The sequence below is a fragment of the Triplophysa rosa genome, linkage group LG4, assembly GCF_024868665.1.
Source record: "Triplophysa rosa linkage group LG4, Trosa_1v2, whole genome shotgun sequence".
Taxonomy (NCBI): Eukaryota; Metazoa; Chordata; class Actinopteri; order Cypriniformes; family Nemacheilidae; genus Triplophysa; species Triplophysa rosa.
In genome coordinates this window covers 9,017,782-9,039,825 of record NC_079893.1, presented here as the reverse complement: position 1 = coordinate 9,039,825, position 22,044 = coordinate 9,017,782, and positions in this window count along the sequence as shown.

The following is a 22,044-nucleotide window of genomic DNA, read 5'->3' as shown; positions in this document are numbered from 1 at the left end:
TTGCATTTAATAAATAATCACCTCATATGACTTTACATAGTTACTAATGACTGAAGAATTAAATTGGTCCACGTTAGCCAATCGAAACGCTCGAATTGTGACGTTGATATTGAGTTAATGTGTGTCCCCTTATGGTTTATTGAAGAGTTTCCATTTTGCTGAAGTCACAGCAAATTCTGAGGAAGAAATATATTATATTCACTTTTTGGTCTGTCACAGAATTGGTCTTTCTGTTCTGGTTTGGTTTAGTGAACGTTTTACAATATACAATAGTTCAGTTTAATACATTTGCGGTTTAGGGTATTATAACTAGGGAAGTACAATGTCAATAAAAGTTAAACAGTTTAATACACTCCAATAGAATGAGATATTTGTGTAACAGCTCCATTGTAAAATGGATTAGGCTGTTGACATGGTAACTGGAAGTTTTCTTATTGAACTAGCTAAACTATGTTACAAACATCATGTTACATTTACAATTTTACTGTATGTAGCCTTTCCAATAATCTTCACTTAAAGGAACAGTTTGTAGTTCATGAATATAGCCTCATGCATTCATCAAAGGAACTTACACCGTGTCTACACCGGACGCAATGCGACACGACGCGGTCTAATGGGACTAATGGGATTGTCGCATCGCATCCAGTGTGGACAAAATGTAAAATTATAATGTGTTTTATTGTCTTTTGTCGCATCGTGCCGCATCCGGTGTAGACACGGTGTTACATTTCATCACGGTGTTACATTTCAACTTATGTACATTTCCTCACAATCGAACCTGTGAACTTGTTGTTGCTAGCGCCATGCTTTACCAGTGGCACTATAGGAAAGCTTGTAAGACAGATGGGTGCTGCTGAAGTGCTGTTTCCAGTACTGTTAGTCCAGTTGACCACAATTGTACTGCAGTCTCGCCCTCCTCTATCTCTGCTTGTCATTCAGCATGGACGCTCCGTAACGTCGTGTGTTAATGCTGTTTCAGCACAAGCTCGAGACACAGAGGAAGGAAAACAGTGGTGATAGCCCAGGGGCTAAAGGCTGTGGGGTGGTAAATCAAAGGGCACATGTTTGATCCCAGGTGGAGGCGATTTATGAATTGGAGAGATACTGAGCAAACTTAATCACCAATGTGCCCTTGAGCAAGGGCAGTTTCAGGGGTAGGCCTACTCTGTCTGCAGACATGTGCTTTGAATAAAATGACAAAATGACCATTAGAAGTAACCGGAAAAAAACAAGCAAATCCAGGCCTTAAGAGGCCAAGCAGTAATTTTATTATCTAATTGACTTGTTTTACTATCATCAGTTGTTTTATAAGGGAAATGGGATTTTTGGATTTAGTGTCAAAATTTAGTGCTTAAACATCTTCCATGTTATAGGAGCCATTCTTTTGCTGCTTTTGAAGCTTTGATTATGTTTTTTGGGTGTTTAACAATGGATGTTCATGTTTCTAGTTTCAAAAAACACTTTATATTTCACATATTTCAAGTCTATTTTTCACCGATATCCCTCTTCTAACATAACGACTGGATTTCTTCCGGTCTATATAAAATCCCTCCTTCCAAAATGCTCTGATTGGTAAAGCTGACCAGGTCTGTCGTGATTGGTTCCCCGCTTAGAGCGTGTGTCTGAAGATGTCCCACCCATACCATATCAGTGAGCTTACGCTTCTCAGGATGTTGTGATTGGTCGGTCCCCCTCTCAGTGCACGTGTATTCATAAGCTTTGGCTTTCAGCAATAAACAGTAACAATGGCGTCAACTTCACTTCATCAGTTAAACACATGCGGATCGATCGAAGTGTAAAGGAGGTCTGCTAGTGCATGTGCAAACGTCAATCTTTGTTAGAGATCGCAATTTGTTTCCTACTATGGCGAGGGAAATGACACCGGACCGATTGGGTCAGACCGGTTATATTAATTAACACTAATAACACAAGCGTTAGTTTTGCCTTTTTATATTGGACCTTAGTTGGATAATAAAACAAGCAGATTGACTAGGAGACATTTGCAAGCAGGACTTCAAAGGACATTTCATAGAAGTTTTTTAGAGGCACACGCACACGCATACGCACACACACACACACACACACACACGCACGCACGCACGCACGCACGCACGCACGCACGCACGCACACACACACACACACAATATCAGTGTATTACACAGAATAGCTTTCACAGCCGATGTTAAAGTCATGGAAGCTGTTATTTGACCGTTGGTTATTTTAGAATGTGTGTAGCGGAATTCTTATTACCAGCTGTAGGACTATGATGAAAGTAAAAGTAATTAATTGCGCAGCTCAGTCAAATGTTTACAATCTCTGATAACCAAACACTACTCCAGTGGCTCTTCCTCTTCTCTAAGGAAGGCCTCGCCCCTTTTTTGGCGTATTCCTTTGGGCGGAGGTTTTTCAAAAACTTGGAATAGTGACATCATTTACCCGGCAAGTATAGGGCTGTAGTCTGATTCCAGACGTTCTCTTTAGTCCTTGAAAAGCGAATTCTGTCAAAGACAATATCTTGCTTGGCATTGAACTTATAATTTTGCAGATGGTGTTTATGTTCTAACAGCAACATTACACACTAACTAAAGTTTGAAAATTGGCATCACGGGGAATGGCCGCTTTAAAATGTATGTAATGGTTATGAGTGGTATTTTTTATATTGCTGTTGTCCCATTTTATCAAAGTAAAAAGTCAATGTTTATTACATAGTTAATTGTAATAGTTAATTACAATGAATAGGCTAAATTAATAAATTGTCATGAAGCAACAGGGTTGAGGTCAAGACTCCGAATGGTCCATTCCAGAAGTTGCATTGTCTTCTGCTGAAGCCATTCTGTTGATGTATTACTGTTTTGGGCCGATGTCCTGTAGCGTCACCCAACTTCTTGTGTTTTGGCGAGTAAGTTCTTATATTCTACAGAGAAACGTAATTTTTGTTGTGATGTTAGTATGGTGTGCTTTCACCTGTACTGGTGTGTGTGATTGTATACATGGTTTACGGGGAGACAAATCTGTGTAATGACGAAATGTGTATAACAACATAAACATGGTTTACGGGGACACTTCCTGTGTCCTCGTAAACTAAGTTGCTTAAAAAAACATACTAAATGATGATTTTTTTTGAAAAAGGAAAACATGTTTTCTGTGATGGTTAGGTTTAGGGGTAGGGAATAGAATATACAGTTTGTACAGTATAAAAATCATTACGTCTAAGGTGAGTCCTCATAAACCACATATACGTATGTGTGTGTGTGTGTGCACCCAAAGAATACATTGCCAAAGGCAAAAGTTGATGGTAAATTTATGAACGGTTGTTTTTTATTGTCGAAACATTATTTCTCAGATCAGTCAATAAGTAGGCTAAATGATCGTATGGTTTAATATCTCATTATTTCATTATTATTTACCACATTGGAATCAAAACTGGAAATTGATAAGAATCACAATTAAAATCTGAATTCATATGATACCCATCCATATTAACCCCAGGTGTTTGAATATTGGTTATTTCACATCATTTAATTTGAACTATTTTCGTATTAATGGTAACTACTACCTAACCCCATATAATAGGAATAATATGGGTTTTACTAGATTACGCCCTAAAGTCTTCTATAATGTCTTTTATTCTACTTTCTACAGTCATGATACATGTCTCATGTTCTGTAAATTTGTGCGTCATTGTCACTATTAGCCATATTGCACCCCTACAAATGACACCCCATTTTTATAATATTAATATCTGCTACCCAATCAAATGTACTGAATTATCTTCCCACTGGTCGGTGCATAAGAAAGGAAAATCAAACAAGACAGGACCAATCACAGACCATCTGTAACTAAACACTTCAAAGCCGGTTATAAATTAGCAAGCCATCAAACTCTTGAATGCCGAGTACTCTAAATTACACAGTCATGGAGTTTCTTCACTAATTCTGCCTCTATAATATGTCCATTTCTTGCTTTCAGCGAAGCGCGGTGTTAGTGATGGCAGCTAATGGGAAGAGAAGCAGATTAAATTTGCAGCCACACATAGGGCAGATTAATTACAGTCATCAGGTTTGGTAATGAAGTCATGAATAATGTGCTTATAGAGCATTACTGTAAACTGCAGGAGGAAGTGCTGCCCTGCGAGAACGTTTGATTTGTGAGGGGAAAACACTGAACCCTTATCAGGATATTTGATGCCGGAGGAAATAAGATTAATATTGATGAGTCGAACGGGGGACAAGAGCGACCTGTAAATAATAGAATACATAAAATATCCTCGCGACATCGAATTGGGTGATTTAAAAGGCCAATGATGTCTGGATCAAAATAATTTATGAATATTTCATTGTGCATTCACAGTTCTGGTTCTCTAATTTGCTCGGACAAGCCATCTTCCAGGAATGGCAAGATTTCCTATAACAACCCTGAAAAATGTTACTGTTCCTACTTCTCTGCGTTTGCATTTTTTCAGGTAAACTGTCAGCGTGTGTGTGCTACGACGGTTTATCCTACTTTAGCTTTTTCCCTGCTGGAGCAAAAATAAACAAAATGAATCAAACAAAATAAACAAACAGCAGTAAAACGCATAAATAAGCAGGACTTTGTTAATGAATAGTGTGGGTTGGAGGGTATACGATGAGTGGGTGGTTGTTTGGAATGCACGCTCTCAGCATAACTTCACACTCAGACCACTGGACTTCATGTCATCTACCAGCCAACAGCTTCTAAATAATGGCCTGACTGTTTTCATTACAGTAGTAAAGCTAGGAAAAAAGAATGTAAACATAAATGTGCTGTAGTAAAGCGATAGTAATGCTATATATTTAATGTTCCAGTTGGTGGCATGGTGACAGGTTCAATACAATTGTTAAATAACAATTTATGGCTTGAAAGGTCTTTTAAAACACATTTTTAAATAAAGATAAATGTATAGATTAAGTACTTTTTCGTATCGAGGGCTCTATGAAATCCCTATTTTTCCCTAAATTCTGTTTTTTTTTTCAAAAAATTGCTGAAGTAAATAATATAGTGCATACCCCAGTTTTTTATCATTTGGGTATGTTGTAAGTTGTTCAAGTAAACCAGACTTTTATTTTGACAGGTCTCTTTTTAAAACATTTTAGTCATTTTTATAAAAGAAAGATACAGCTGTACGATTATTTCGTACATCACATTAATCCCTTCGTGATTTTTTTATATTATGCAGGTACACGCCGATTGCCAACAAACAACAGACATATGACTTAGTTTGAATTACAGCGTGCAGTTCATGTCCGGCATCTTTTAGCACTGGGACCGCGCGATCTATCAGTTTCAAACTATATCCAAATCCAGCGTTATATCCACGTTTATATAACATCCATCACTGTAATGCCATTAGCAAACAGATACACCTAAACTTCACCATTGCAATAGTAACGAGCTGCAGTTGCAGGCCCACAGCGCAGCCATTCTTGACGTAGCGCAGACAATCTTGATGGTAAGTGGGTCTTGCTCGTCAGTTGGCGTGTGGGCGGGCTCTTTCTTTCGCCTTGTCATGCTTTTCCGGGAGAATTGCCCAATAAAAGGAACAGGATCCCTGTTACGAAACCGGGATCCAGACTTTTAAAATACTTTTCGAAACACGTTGGAGCGCTGGGGGAGTGTATCAAGCACAGAAAATTGTTTTTTAACAAGTTGACCATGTTAAGCATGAGAAGCCAAGCACGTTCAACAGTGTAAAGAAGTCAGAATGCATGACATAGCAGTTATCCAGCCGTTAAACATCGTGCCTCTGTGGTCCGTTCATCATTGTTCTCTTTGTTTAAGTAGTCGACATGTCAGCATCTGGCTACACCTACGGATGTGCGCTACGACTAATTTGACAGTGGTTTAAACGAAGGTTTTGTAACTGTTTAGTCGACTAGTCTAAAACTAAGAATGGCCCAGAAGGCAGTCCAAAATCTTTGTGTAGGGCACGTGCAGTGCCAATCCTTCCTATACGCAAACTAAGCAAGTTGCGCAGGGCTCATGCACCACTGCCTCCTTGAGTACCGAATCAAAAACACTATAATGTAAACAAGACGCGGATTCAACTTTCTGCCTTCGGAGTGTTCTGTTACAAACTTTACAGGAATCATTTGGAAATTTCCTTTTTAATATATATATTATTTAATTACTGTGACGTATGGTGATGACATGCGCATAATATGATGATGCGTCTTTACATCTGGCCATGCATGGCTTCAAATTCAAAATGAAGCTATCCGTCTGTAGCGAAAAAAAACAGCAACAAACAACATTAAGCAAAAGAACAAGAAGGCATGTGTTTTTGTACTATTTCAAAGTCTTATTTAGTTTTGCCAAATTATGCAAGTACAGATTTACAAATTCAGTATTTGTCCACTGACATACAGTTGGTTTGACTGTGGACGTTCGATAGTCCTGAATTTAGGGACTGTCTCCAAAGTTACATACTGTGACGAGGGAGGCGTGACAAGAGCCGTGAGGCAGGGAGGCGGGGCCTGCAGGAGGAAGTGCCTCACAGCTCTTGTCACGCCTCCCTCGTCGCACATACACATTAATATTCTTACTTCAATAACATTTACAGGGAATGACTTACAGTCACAAAACTAGTACAATGTTCATGTGAGTCTCATGTATAATACACACCACTGTATTTTGTTTTCCCATGATAATATGTCATTTTTGTGTCATCACTTTTAGGGAATAATTGATGTGTTTGCGTATGCTTAGCTTTCTTGAGTAAACTTTATTTATCATGTTTTATTTTTGTTAATCACTCATTTGATTAGTAAAAAGCTAGATGGTTACAGAGCCATGTGTTACTTTAGGTAAAGGATTATTTACATATGAATGAAAATGTGAATTTAATTGCTAGGATCGGCACTGGGCATATGTAATACATTTTAAAGACTAAAGAATGTATTAATCAAACTGTCAAATCCAAGATTTAATGTTAAAACAGGCATATGTGTTCCACTTTCCTTACGTTATGATCAGTAATATTTCTGCATTTGCTTAAGCGCCAACCCTGACTGGATCATTTTAGCAGCTGCAAGAAGTGAAGCAATGAGCATTTGTTTGCTTTGGCTAGTCTCTGCTTGGGCCTATACGACCTTATAAAATCTATTTAATTTTCTCGTCACTCAGACTTTTTTTCTTTAATTCTGTTCTTTTAGGACTCTAAAAGTTAAATTAAATTTAAAGAGTACATTCCTCGAGATCATAAAAAATACATTTCATGAAGTGTTTAATTTTGCCGTGTTTGAATGTAAGCAATCTGCCAAGTTGTAAATCCGAAGGTGAACGAATAACAAAGTTATTAGCTTATAAAAAAGGTAATCGACTCTGAATCACGCGAACAAGCCATGACCTGTCCGAATCTTTAACCACAATGTACCTACGTCACTAGAAAAATCCCCGCCTACTGACTGCGAAAACTTAACTCTCTCCTCCCCAAACACTGTACTAGCTCGTTCGTGACGTGTGCATCACGTCTAAGAGAAGCTGTGTTCTATGTAGTGAAACTAAGTCAGTCTTATTTTCACTACCAAAGGAAGAACTTCTGAGGAAAAAATGGTTACTATTTATTTTTCAAACGACACCAAAGGAGTATAAACCGAACGTTTTACTTTGCGCGTGTCATTTTACCGAAGATTGCTTCATCAATCTTGGTGCCTTTACTGCAGGATACATTAAACGTCTTTCCTTAAAAGATGTTGCAATACCAACTTTATTTGGACCTGTAAGCTCCACCGAATCACAACCTGTAAGTGTGACTCTTTATTTTTGTCTTTACTTAAAATTAAATTTGTGTGACGTTATCTCATGTCTGTGTTTAGCTAACGTTACCGTTATTTTTTGGGTTGTTACTGTTTGTTTACCTAACGTTAGCTATAAACTCGTTGCGCTAATGTAAGTGTTCAACCATATTAACTCGCAAAGTCTTTATTTCAAGAACTGCGTGGTGTACTATAGTTATAATAACATCTGAAGATACGAACACCGTACACTGTATGCCGTGATAACTAACTGTTACAAGAGAAGTGTCTAAAACAGTCCTTTTTCTTACTGGCATCTGTATAAGGATTAAAGAATGATTCGTCAGACTCGGGCTCGAACTGGTAAGGTAAAATCGACGCCATCTCTCTCTATATACACTGTTAATATCCAACCACCTGCAAACCGTAATACAGCAGTAATGATAGGCGGTCCATTTGCGACACATGCTGAACGCGTTTGACCAATCACAGCAGACTAGACCATTTGACCAATCACAGCAGACTAGACCATTTGACCAATCACAGCAGACTAGACCATCTGACCAATCACAGCAGACTACACTATCTGACCAATCAGATCAGACTACGCTGGCGGAAAGGCGGAGATTACACAGATGAATCGCGGAACGAATCATTTGAGAGTCAGTCAAGAAGTAAGGTAATAAAAACTGCTTATTATTACGAAATAATAGTATTTTTACATCATGTATGTACATAAACTTGTTGTCGGACACTCCATAAACCAAAATAAGCCCTTAAAAATATTGAGGAATGCACTCTTTAAGTAATCAAATTCAATTCAATTAAATTTTATTAAAAGTGTGTCTATTACACTGAAATCACGAAACTTTTAATTAACAATTAATTAAAAGCTTAAAAGCCGATGTTTCATTATTTGTTTATTTAAATGATGTTGAATGAAAAAAAAAACATTGCTTTTTTATTATGTCTCAATTTAGGAACAAGTTATAATTAGGGTAGGCCTGTAGCCTATCAACAAACAAGATAAGATCACATTATATCTGCATTATACATTATATCATGTTTGGAAACGCATGCTAGATTTGACCCAAAATTAAAACATTTCGTTCCTCATACACTTTTAAAAACTATTAATAATTATTTTTCCAAACACATTGTTTTATTATGTTATTTAAAATGTTTTTAAATGAAACATTAAAATGAAAGTAATTTGAATTATAACATTTAGTGTAATTTTTCGTGTAATCGACTGTTGTTTTCAGTGTTGACTAGTAGGAGCTTTACCGTTTAAACGACTAGATGACTAGTCTTGCACATCCCTAGCTACACCACTTGGGCAAGACTTCCCCTATGGGGTGGGTTAAAGGAAAACTGGAACTTGTTCGAAGAAATCATTCCTGGTGTCCAAAATTGCCTACTCGTTGACCGTTAAAACAGTATGTTATACATACAGTTTCTGTCATTTCTGCAGTATGCATACATTCCAAACATATGTCCACCATGTTTTCATTGTCATGTTACCTGATCGTTCGTTCACCTATGATATAGCCACCAAAGAAATTTGCGGTTGCACTTTATTTTACAGTACGTGTACCTATAGTGTACTTACCTAAGAAAGTACTAGGTAATATAAGGTGATATAAGTTTAGGTTTAGGGGTAGGTTCAGCGTTAGTACTTAGTTATTACCCAGTTATTATATTTACTGTAATAAGTACACAGTACATGGGAAACAGGACTGTAAAATAAAGTGCTACCAAATTTACTCATGTAAATAAGTACAATTTAACAATGAGAAGTACATTTCTTGATATCCATATCACTTGCGCATAAAAATAGCCTCCGCCTAAATTTTCTGGTATTTTTAATTTTGTCACAACTTGAATTAGGTAGCTTTTCAGATGTTTTGGCCACATGGCATAGAGACATCTTGATGGAAACGGCAGACCATCCAGGTATTTATGGCCTAGTGGTATTTTCATACACTAATTTTCGCCCACTGCTGTATATCGTATAGAATTTCAGAAGAAAGAACTAATTCCTTCTAGTGGCATTGCAACTACACGCTAGAACTGAAGGACCACACTGTTTCATTTTATTTTCTGTCTTGGAGCAGCTTAAAGAAATCAATGGGTTGGGTCATTTGCCATTTAGGAAGTGTCTTTTTTTATCAAAAGAAACTTGCACTCTAGTGTGATTGCAACAACAAGCCTCCTGGTTACACGACAGCTCTAGGTCACCCCGGTAGTAAGACCGATAGGTTCCTATGTCTTCAATTACTAGGTCACCTCTAACTGGGATCACACCTGTAGCCTTTAAATTATCAGCCTAGCTCCATTTCAGGATAAAGTCACCTTAATTCCAATGGTAGTCAAAAGTGCCCCAGAACTGTTTGCTTTCCTCCTTTATTCAAAATATCTTCTTTTGTGTTCAACAGGACAAAGTAATTTTTCCCACTATGTTTGTCAATGGGGTGGAAAGAACTGTTTGGTTATAAGCATTCTTCCAAATATCTCTCTGTGTTCATCAGATTTGGAACAACTTAAAGGTGAGTAAATGATGCCAGAATTTTCTGGGGGGTAAACTATACCTTTAACCACCTAATACAAGAATTATTATGTAATTTAACATTATCATTTGCATATAGTATGGCAATAGTATAAAGTCGGATTTAAAATATGTCTGTTAATTAAAGTGGATAAATGAAAATGTAAAGCGTACGAAAAAACGAATTAAAACCCTCCATTAAAAAGACACAAGTGAGTAAGTAAATAGGTTGCAAAAACCTACTGTGAGGTTTTTTGTTTGAGGAAAATGAAATAATAATGTCTTATAAAGGTATAAACAGTTTTTTAGTATCTTCTCGGGTATGAAGTGACAGTAACACCTTCACTATCACGTGAAACTATCTGCAACTCCAACTAGCAGGTGCATCACATATGAGTCTCGCAACACAAACATTCATCACACTGACAGCGAGTGGAAATTATCTATGTGATAGCTACCAATCAACACAATCGGTTGCTGGTCTATGTTAGAAGCATGTCTGTCAGACACAAAGCACTCAAAAAAAGGTAACATGCACACAAAGTGTGGCTAGAAAAGGAGCGAAAACTGACACTTTGCACAGTGTGAAACTCATCAATGTTGCATGGTCTCCAAACCCAAAATCAGCTGACATGCATGATTTTACTCTGACAAGTAATTGTTTTTATCTTGTTGACATCCCAGAGAAAAGCGTTACCGCTTAGGTTGCTTTTCCATATGTCAGAAAATGTAAAGAAGTCCTTAACGCATCATTTAAGTATCAACTTTGTCTTAGATGTTGCTTCTCAATTTCCCAAAGGAGAAATATGAATATACACAAATGAGAAAGTATATATCGGACATACATTCCATTGGAGGAAAACAATCTCTGCTGTTATGGCACATTGACATGCAGTTGAAAAACACATCACTTCACCTCCTCGCTGACCGGTGTTCTTGATGATCGATATATTTACGCATGCTGAAAAACAGGTTAGAGACAGTCAGGGTCGGACGCGTTCAGAATACTTATCCAGTTGATTACCTGTGAAAAAGGACAGACTCATTCCCATTCCGCAACGTCTGATTCAAAGGTTCAATACGCAGGGCTGCTAGGCTGTTTTTCCAGTTTATCCAGCTGTTGTTACAGATTAAGCTATTAGACAAGAAATAGTCAAGTCAAAATGGCATCTTTCAATCATAACTCACTGTTGGTTACTGCAATACCCTTAGGCAGACTTTTAATTGAACACTGGAGGTAAATCTGAGGCATTAATGCAAATTGTAGGCTAAACTCAGCAGGGATTTCCCCATGATTAAACTATATGGATGCTGAAAAATGAAACACTCCAGTGTAATTGTTGGAGGAGTGTGCGTAAACAAAACAAATCCGTTTTATGAAACTCTTCAGTCCTCTGAGTTTTTGTGCAAGGGTTGGTGGAAGCTCATTAGCAGTTTTTCAGAAATCATTTCACATTAATCGGAATAATCACCTAAAGAAAATGGTCTCCGTAAGATCTCCACACCCTCCCCAAAGACACACAATGTCATTCAACCATACGGTATAACCATACACAACCAGTGTGACTATTTATAGACAAAACAAGATGATGACAAAAAATATTAAGTACTGTGCGGTCAAAGTTGACAAGCACTTTTTAATACTTTTTAGTGGTTTGATGTTTGCAAAAACCAGTGACAAACATAAAGGGTGACTAATAATAATGATTTATGTCAAAGAATAGAAATCACGAAATATGGCGATACAAGGTTTCAGAAGGACATCATTGGTATATTTTTTTCTAACACAAACCATGCAATGTTTACAGTTGTTCTAAATCATTTTAAAAGAATTATTTATCTAGAATTGTTTAGCTGTAATAGTCAGCATGTCAGAAATATTAAAAGATAATGTTGTTTAGTATTAGAGGTCGACCGATATGCGTTTTTCAGGGCCGATGTCGATATCGATATTAAGTAGACAGATGACCGATATTTTGAACCGATATACTATGTCTGGTGTAAAAATGAATAACAGGCTTCACTGAATATAATGCCAGTACAGCAGTAAACACAGCATTTTTCTGTCATTCGTGTGTGTCAACACACATGTGGGTATGATAGGGTTTGCTGCTGAAATGGTCAAAGTTATGTGGTTAATCTCATCTAGTGAAGATAACACGCTTTTGATTTGTTGAAAATGAGCTGGTACTGTTCGGTTACAAGCGGTCGACCAAATATCTTTCTCTGTGTTCAACCGAAGACGTTTTTCAGGTTTGGAACAACTAGAGAGTGAGTAATTAATGACATTTTTTTCATTTTTGGGTGAACTATCGCTTTAAGGCATTTGTGTGTTTTTCGGTTTTATTTAAATTACATTTTGGACATTTAAATGACATTTTATTGAAATGAGCCTAGTTGTCATTTTTAAGGGCTTATATACTGCCGTATACTGACATAGTGGGAAAACTAAAGTTAATGCATGTCCAGATAAACATCCAGATGCACCTTGGAGAGGTTTTCTTGATAAAGACTCTATTTATTGTTTAGATATTTGCAAAACCCAGTGACAAAAAAGGTTATTAATAATAATGATTTATGTCAAAAATCACAAAATATGGAGATATAATGGAGAGAATATATATATATATATATGAATTTATTGTGATTTTCCGATTTCTTTAGTTGAGTTTCAGAAATGAAGATCTTCCTGGTTAAACACCAGCCTTTCTTGTTGCTCGTGATGTTTTTTTATTGTCCCAAAAAAGCTTTGAAACAGGTTCTCTGAATCCAGCCAATCCAGCCCCTGCATGTGGTCCGCTAAACTGGTTGAAATGCTGCTGTGGTCGAACAAGTCCACCCATTTAACTCATAAATGACACCAATAATGGTCTAATAATGGAGCAGGCAATAATGGAGTAAGTAGCCTGGAGGTTTAACATCAGCGACCCTGCTGGGCTTTAAATGCAGTCTCTGGTCAGTGGTCATGACAGATTCCAGAGAGACTCCAGGAGCATTTCTCTGAATGAATAATCAGCCTGACTGATCGTTTCATTCCCAGACTGCTTGTTTACCCATTCATCTGTGTATCTCTGCCATTGAAATCATATTTCATTTCTATTTTGCAGGCTGACAGAGCTAGAGGTGGTCCTCAAAACCTTGAGCAAAACACCCTGTCTGTATGTTATCTATGAAAGCGAAAGTTAAATTAGTCTTATAAGGCGTTTTATTATTGATTGCAGTTCAGCACACCCCGTGAGTTGCCTTGCTTATCTATTCCCATATCTTCTCTGATTGGCATTTTAATTACGTTTCTTGCTCTTTTGCTTTCGTGTTGCTCGCTCTCTCTCCCTCTGTCTGTCTTTCATCTTAATGCCCTTCATTCATTTATTTGTCATTGTTTTTTTTTTCATGTGGCACCTGCAGAAACGTAATCTACGAATATGGCGTGTTGAATAGACGGAGTAATGAAAATTATGAACAGAATGGGAAAAGTAGCTTTGTTTGTCCAATCAAAGAAAGTATTAGCATTTTTTGCATGCGGCAAAACATCATTTGCCTGCATATGTTTGTGTTTAGTCGCTTTTAGGGCTGTCAATTTAACGTCTTAATTTAATGCGATGAATTATAAAACAAATAAGTCGCCGAGAGCAGGTGGAGCCGCCTGCGCATTCCCGCATTCAAAAGCAGGCTGACTGAGCGCATCAAAATGGAAGAGAGCTCAGCGGATCTCCAGACGCACTTTTCAAAGCTGAACTACTTACCTGACACGTCCTCTTAAAAACAAGTCAGTCTGCTTGTAGACCAACGAAGAGAAAATATTGCAGACGGAATGCAAGAATGCGTTAAATGCTTCTACTGTTCGACAATCACGCACAGATTGGCAAACTCAGTTGCTGTGAACAAGCAGGCTAGTGATATGTCTGTGTTGAGTCAGTAGAAATAAACAAAATATAGACATGTATTCAAAATTCTTGTTTTGAACAAATAAAATTATTATAATAGTTATTTTCAGGCTTTAAAAAATAAAATTAAACGTTTTTAATAATAATAAATGGAAATTATTTCTAAATTAAAATGAGTGCATAATATCAGAGGAAATTATTTGTGGCAATTATTTGTGAATTAATGTTAATTTAAACATTTTTTTAATTAAAAACTAAAAAATAATTTAATTTAAATTTATCGCATAATATGGTCAGTTTGTTTAAAAAAATAATTACCATAAATTACAAGACAGCTTTTTCTATCGTTTCCTTATGTACACTTATATAATGAAAACTGATTCCTGATATTTTGTACCAGTCTTGATTTGGGGGTGTGAAAAAAAGAGACTGAATGTGAAGCAGTTAAATAAGATAGATGTTATGTTTTTAAAAGATGAAATGTACCCATCGATGGATCTGAATTATCCATGATGCGCATTAAGAAACTGCCCACTGCAGTTTTTATCACTTGCTCTTGATGTTCTGCTCTTGCAGCTCAGTTGGAAGAACAAGTCACTTTGGATAACATCTGCTGAATGCATGAAATGTAAATTTCATGCATTCCATGACGTGCTTCCCATGAAGAAAAACCAACAAATCATCAGGTATTTTGTGTAAACAGGTGATTTCTCTTCATCGTGTTCCTTAATTTTTACAATAAAAAACTGTTACAATGTTACACAAGGTGTATTGTTATGTCTATTATCACGTGCTGGCATCGGTCAACAGACGTTCAATCAGCTGTTTGCGCCATATATGTTTCACATTTCACAAACTCCACAACACTTCTCATCCAATGTATGGTGTGTGCGTGCGTCCCCTCAATGTCCATGACGTCCCACCTCATTAGCCAGGCCCAGGGGAGGACTACATCCCTGTTAATTAAACTCAATGAAACTGAAGTGAGATGAAGGGCAGAAAGACATGACAGTTGGGAGCCCTCAGGTGTGTCCGGTATAGAGGACGAGGCACATGAGAGCATGTGTCCCCCGGACACTGTCTTCCACTTGCACTAGAGCAGTGAAACCTTGTCGGAGTGACAGTTCCAACAAAACTGACAGCTGATGGTTTATTTGACAAAGGTGACACTAGATTCTAAAAAAAGGACAGTGTTCTCTCTCTCTCTGCTCCTGAAAGTTTTATAAAATGTATTTTTATACAGTATGTGTAAGCATAATTTCTCCTATTTTAGCTGAATAGACAGGAACCATAAGACGTTGGTCACTTTCCCAGTAGAAGTTACACAACAAACATGGCACAGCAAATCTCTGTTTACAGGTTTATGAACGTACAGTAAACTAAAGCCAAATGCATTGGACGATTTGGAACTCAGATGGCTTTAAAAAAATGTGTTCTGTAGAACGGGACCAAGCAAAAGTGTTCATCCAATGGTTGATTGGGGGTGGGGCCATGTACCTGCGGATGCTAGTACTGCATGGAGTATACACTTTAACTTTAAAAATAGCAAATAGAGTACTACAGAGATTACGTATTTTAGTAGGCCAACCTGGAAGTTAGCACCACACTGGTTCCCTCGATCGAAAACCTACAGTGTAAAAAAATCCCATAGATTTTCAGTCTTTTTCTGTAATTTTACCTTTTTTTTGACCGTTTAAAAAAAAAAAACCGTAACAAAAAAAATCCTGTAAAAAACATACATTTTCTGGCTGCTGGGGTGCCAGAAATAAACCATAAAATATTTTTTTTCTCTGTGAAATGACATGTGTTCACTGTTTTTCTTGTAAATTAGCGGTCTTTTTTGTAATTTTAAGATTTTTGACCGTATTTTAAAACAATACATTTTTACACGTTTTTTGACATTATACATGGGAAAACTGTAAAAAAAGAAAAACTCTGTAAAATTACAGTTTCCCATAGACTTTTGGAAGATATCAAAAATAAGCTCAGTGGTTAACAAAGGTTTATGATACTTACACATTTCGTTAATCTTTTTCTACTAACACAATATTTGCTTTTCTTGAAGCCTAAATACAATCCAGGGCTTTACATGCTACGAAAAAAATCTGTCGGTGCTAAGAATAAATGTACCACTGTAGCACGCGTGCGATACAGTTTTGCATGTGTTTTATACAGAGCCGCTTGTTTGTGTGAGGTGTGTTTGTTGCGGTGCTTGTTTGTATGTGATGTTAATCAATGGTGCACCGCTATCTTAGTTGTTTTTGCGTTTAAAACTTGTTTTCCTGCTGCACTGAGTCCATATTTAGAGGCCTGTGATTTCTGCGATGTGGAAACAGGGAAGGAATAGCGGAGGCGCTATTTGGCGCTTTGTGAATGTGAATGAGCTGCACAGTTTAACGCATTACTACACGCGTGTGATGCTCGTGCATTTGTTTGCGTCTTTGTATGAGGACATGAACACATGAACTCCATCTCCAGAGCTGATCTGAGAGTTTATTTCATAAGCATTTCACTGTTAGAGAAAATATATTGTCAACCACACACTCTTTGCGACGACCCTGTCAAAAATAAAAGTCTGGTAAACTTGAACATCCAGATTGAAAACACTAGGCTATATTGTATTATAATATTTACTATAGTAAATTAAAGTATTCTAGCAATAAATTGATAAACTATAACCACTAGAGTATACTTATATTTACTAAACTAATATTTAAATATCAAATATATGAATTCACTGCAACGTCTTTTTACAGTATAATATCAATATTGTAATATCTTTGTACAGTATAATACTCTTACCACAATTTGGCTTCACAGTATAATAACCTTACAGTAATTTTACTGTAATTATAACTTGCTAAATAGTATTGTAAAATGCATTCCTTCATAATAATTTTACAATTATGTGTGTTTCAAATTATTATACAATATGTGGCACTAGCAGTACAAAATCTCTATGATTAGTTTACATGAATACAGTAATTTTTTAAAATTCAAAATAAGTGACATAAGTCCATGTACAACAGTAATCTTTTTTATTCAGTACATTATTATTAGTTACATCCATTAATAATGGCTTTTTTATCAATGTGAAATCATAACAATAAAACAGTATCTTTAAGAATAATCAAACAATAAGTCAAACACTGTAAATACAGCCAATATTATGGTTCAAAATCTATTATATATAACAAAACACACCAGTATAATGTTAATGAGTCTACAGGCACAAAGCTTACAAGATCCATTCTAGGCTTTTCTCTGTTCTGGTGGTGAACTGGCACTGGAACATTGCTAGACCGATGATCTGAAGAGAAACAAAAAAAAAATGTGTGAGAAATGGTCATGGATTTTCTCTCATTTAAACTGTCATTTAAACGCATTTAAACCCAAAGCCAATGGATATATTCTTTATATGTATCATTTCCTATAATATAGCATATGCATTGAATTACTCACCTCTGTACCATCACCCGCATAGTACATGCTGATACTCCAGATTAACACACGACAAAGGCATAGCTACAGATGGATAGCTTCAAGACCTAGCCCTCAATGCTGACCACCCTGTAGGTTACAGACATCAAAATACACCATGAAATAAAAATATCATCTTATTTATGGCATTTAATAGAATATCACAACATACTCTCACAATATAGAATTTTTCATACCTAGCATAATAACTTTTGGCTGCAAATCCAAAACGTAAAGCCTTTCAGATATTGCAAGTAATTTCTATTAAAGAGAAACAGAATAAATGAAATAAAGATTTGTACCTGTTCTTGAAGGCTGCTTCATCAACAGAAGAATGGCAATGATGGCGACCTGGTAGTTGTACATTCCTTTTTGACAGAGCAGGGCTTCGATGTCTTTGTTCCATTTAAGGCTCTTCTGTTTTTGAAAACAAACCAAAAAATGCGCAGAATAAAATTACCTGCCTATTTATGGGATAAACTACACATAAATATTTTTATGTGTATATTCTTTCTAAAATAACAGACGTTTTATACTTGTACTACAACTGTTTGGCCTGTGCTGCAAAACTTTAAAACTCTGTAGCACCAGTGCTACGTGCAAAAAAAGTTGATATAGCCCTGCAATTGGCACAAGTAAAACGTTAACATGAGGTTATGAACAGACAACACTATGGTTTCTCGATATCAATGTCACCACGAGCAAGCCTCCGACAACTTTTTCAAATTTGAATAAAAATGTGTTCCTAGTAAGTAATTACTACGGGAATGAATCTCCATCCACGTTTTTAGAGATTTGTGCCTATGTTCCATTATTTGCGAGATTTCTATGCGTGATAACTTTTAATGTCCCCGCCAAAGGGTGTAGTTGCTGTTAGCAACTTGTTAGCAGCTGCCATTTTAAAAATACTAAAGACCTTATTTTTGGCATTTACAACAAAACTCGTTAAAGAAAAACATTGACCTTTGCCCGATGAATCCAAAAGTGCTAAAATGCTAACTAGCTTCCGGTGTTTGCATACAAAAATATGTCATCTCTGTGGTACTCTATTATGTTGTTAAGTTTACATTATCATACTGTATATGATACATCATTTTAGTTTCAACTGGTTATTGTTGGTCAAGATAGTGACCAGCTAATGCAAATACATATAAAACTAAGCTAGTGATGGTGGTCGAGCATCTTTTAATCATTCTAATTAGCCTGACAGTCTGAATGTACTGTAAGCGGACTAAAGCTTCTTGCTATTTTACATCTGCTGTTTTACATTTTTACGATTAATGATTAAAGTCATATTTCTGCACCAGACATCAAAGTGCTTCTTTATGCAGCATAAGTAAAAGAGGGGTTTGCTTGTCAAGGGTGCTCAACTTGCAAGGTTTCGGCCGTCAATTGCCTATGCGAGAGCGCAACATTTTCAGAAATATACTGCCATTCTCGTTTCCAGATCATCTCTTTTTTTTTCAAAGCAGGTCACATAATTCTTCTCACGAATCTCAGTCTGCGCACTTGTCCATTTAAGGAAAGTAAAGATGCGCGGGTAGCACATTTACAACAAGGTATCCAGAAGATAAAACAAATTGCCCAAAACCTACCTACTTACTATCTGTAAATAGATTGTAATTCAATTGGATAAAATCTGAGGATATTGTGTGCCAAGCCTTAAAATTGCTTCACGGGTTTGAAGGCTCAGTAGCTCATAAATTGATTTGCAATGCAGAGGCTTCAGGCTATTCTGAAAGATCTATGAGAGAAAACGGCCATTGGTTTTCTCTGTTTAAACTGGAGTACATATTTGCTTATGCGCTGACGAAGACAACAAGCCATTAAATTAGTATTTATAGGTGTGAAGCAACCCAGTGTGTTGTCATGTCATAGTTGTCCTTCATCGCTTCTCAGTACTTCTGCATTCTTTGGTCGTATACGAGTGTGAGGAGAAGCCAAATGACCGTTATCTCTGTTTCCCATAATCATTCTGGCAGATTATCACTGTTAAGAATATGTCCTGATGAACTCATTTTAACACGCATGCTACAGCATGATAATGTGTTATCTGTGTGGTGTTAGACTAATGTGTGCTAATGGCCTCTGATTTAGGAAGGTGCATTTGTCTGGCCGTTCTGTAATTGGTCAATCAATGCTGTTTATCATGTTTACATTAAATAGTTGAAATGTGACCTTGACCAAATCATTACACAGTGAATCTGTCATCATATGTTCACCCTTATGTCATTTAAAAACAGTATATGACTCTTTTCTCTGTAGAACACCAAAGAATATATTTTGTGAAATGTCTTTTGAAATGGTTTTGTGTCCATATAATGAAAGTTAATGGGGGGGGTGGGGGGGGGGGCTATTTATGCTGGCTATTTAAGAAACTCTGGTCCTCTCATTCGGCGCTTGGTTATTGTTATGTGTTTGCCGTGTCTAGCTCAAGCTCTTTTTGGATTACCCTTTGTGACTTTGTGTTTTTTGCACCGAGGACCTTTTTGCTTTGTGGATTACCTTTGTTAACTTTCTCTGTGGATTATTTTGCTTTTTGGATTACCTCTCGTTTACGTTCTCTTTGGATTATTTTTTATATGGATTATATAATTTTTTGTGGAAGAATAAACCATCCTTACTTCTTCCTACTTGACTCTTTCTGTTTGCTGGATTCCTCACTTCCTCCGTGGCTCTGTGGTAGTGCGTCAGAGTGCTACTCCAACGACCCGGGTTCGGGCCTCAGCCTGACAGAATAACCAAGCCAACCATGAATCCAGCATCAGGTGATTCTCACTAAGTGCTAGCTACGGTGGTACAGCATGATTCGATGGTCTGACGTCATGAGACAGCTCTCGCACAACAGGAGACCGTGATGACCAAACACTCGCAGATCCTCTCTGAGCTGTTGGTGTCGGTTCGTCAGGTCTTCGAGCATCTACCCACGCCATCAGGAGTTATTCCATCTGGAACCACCACCTCGGGGGATTCTCAAGGCACTGTGACACTTACAGAACCACGCTTACCTCCACCGCAACGCTTCTCGGGTGATCCTAGTTCCTGTGACGGATTCCTCACCCAGTGTTCCCTCACCTTTGAATTACAACCAACTTCTTTTCCATCTGATCGGGCCAGGATCGCATATATCATCACCCTCCTCTCGGGCAAGGCACTTTCCTGGGCAGCGTCGGTGTGGAAGGCACAGGCGCCATGTTGTTCAAGCCTTATAAAGTTTGAGGAGGAGTTCAAACGAGTCTTCGATCACCCCCTCAGTGATCGATTAGCATCTAGGAGACTCCTGACGCTACAACAAGGCAATGAGAGCGTTGCCGAATATGCCATTCACTTCCGGACATTAACAGCAGGGAGTGGGTGGAATGACGAGGCTCTGATGGTGTGCTTCTTGAATGGACTGACTGAGAGGATCAGACACTCATCGACCAGGCCATACAATTGGAAAACCGACTGAGAGAGAGAGACCAGGTTTGTGTTCCCCTTCCTAGACTACCTACCAGAGTTACGCATGTTCCCAGCGCCCCAGTTTTTCAAGAACCCCCAGAGCCCATGCAGTTGGAGAGGACCCGGCTGTCTCACTCGGAACGAGACCGTTGCATGAGGGAACATCGTTGCCTTTATTGCGGCTTACACGGTCACTTTCGATCAACTTGCCCCGAGCTCTCGGGAAACTCCCAGTCCTGCACAGGCTAGGAAGGACTGTAACGGGAGTCACACGTTCAGATCCACCGTCCAACGCTTGACTTTTCCTTCCTGTCACTCTCACTTGGTAAGATCACATGCACCAACTTCACGCTTTTATTGATTCCGGGGCAGCCGGGAATTTCATAGACATTTCCCTGGCCGAAAGGCTTCAGATTCCCACGGAACCTCTTCCTGAGCCCCTTACGGTTACTGCCTTGGATGGCAGACCGCTAGCTCCGGGGAGAATTACTCACCTTACCTCTGTGCTCGGGCTCATCACGGATCTCCACCATGAAGAACTAAGTTTTCACCTCATTCAGTCACCTGAGTTCCCGATGATCTTAGGCCACCCCTGGCTTCTCCAGCACAGTCCACACTTGGACTGGACTACGGGTGCAGTTATCAGCTGGGGTTCCACGTGTCAGACTGCTTGCTTCACCCAGACTCTTCCCGAACCTGTCCTTGAGTCCCAAGAACCCTTAGACCTCTCTCGAGTCCCGTCTCAGTACCATCACCTCAAAACGGTGTTCGGTAAGAGAAGAGCTACTTCCCTACCACCTCACCGGGCATATGATTGCACCATCGACTTACTCCCAGATAGTTGTCCTCCTAGGGGTCGGATATTCTCTCTGTCACCTCCCGAGCGTCTGGCCATGGACAAATACATCAAGGAGTCCCTAGCAGCTGGTATTATCC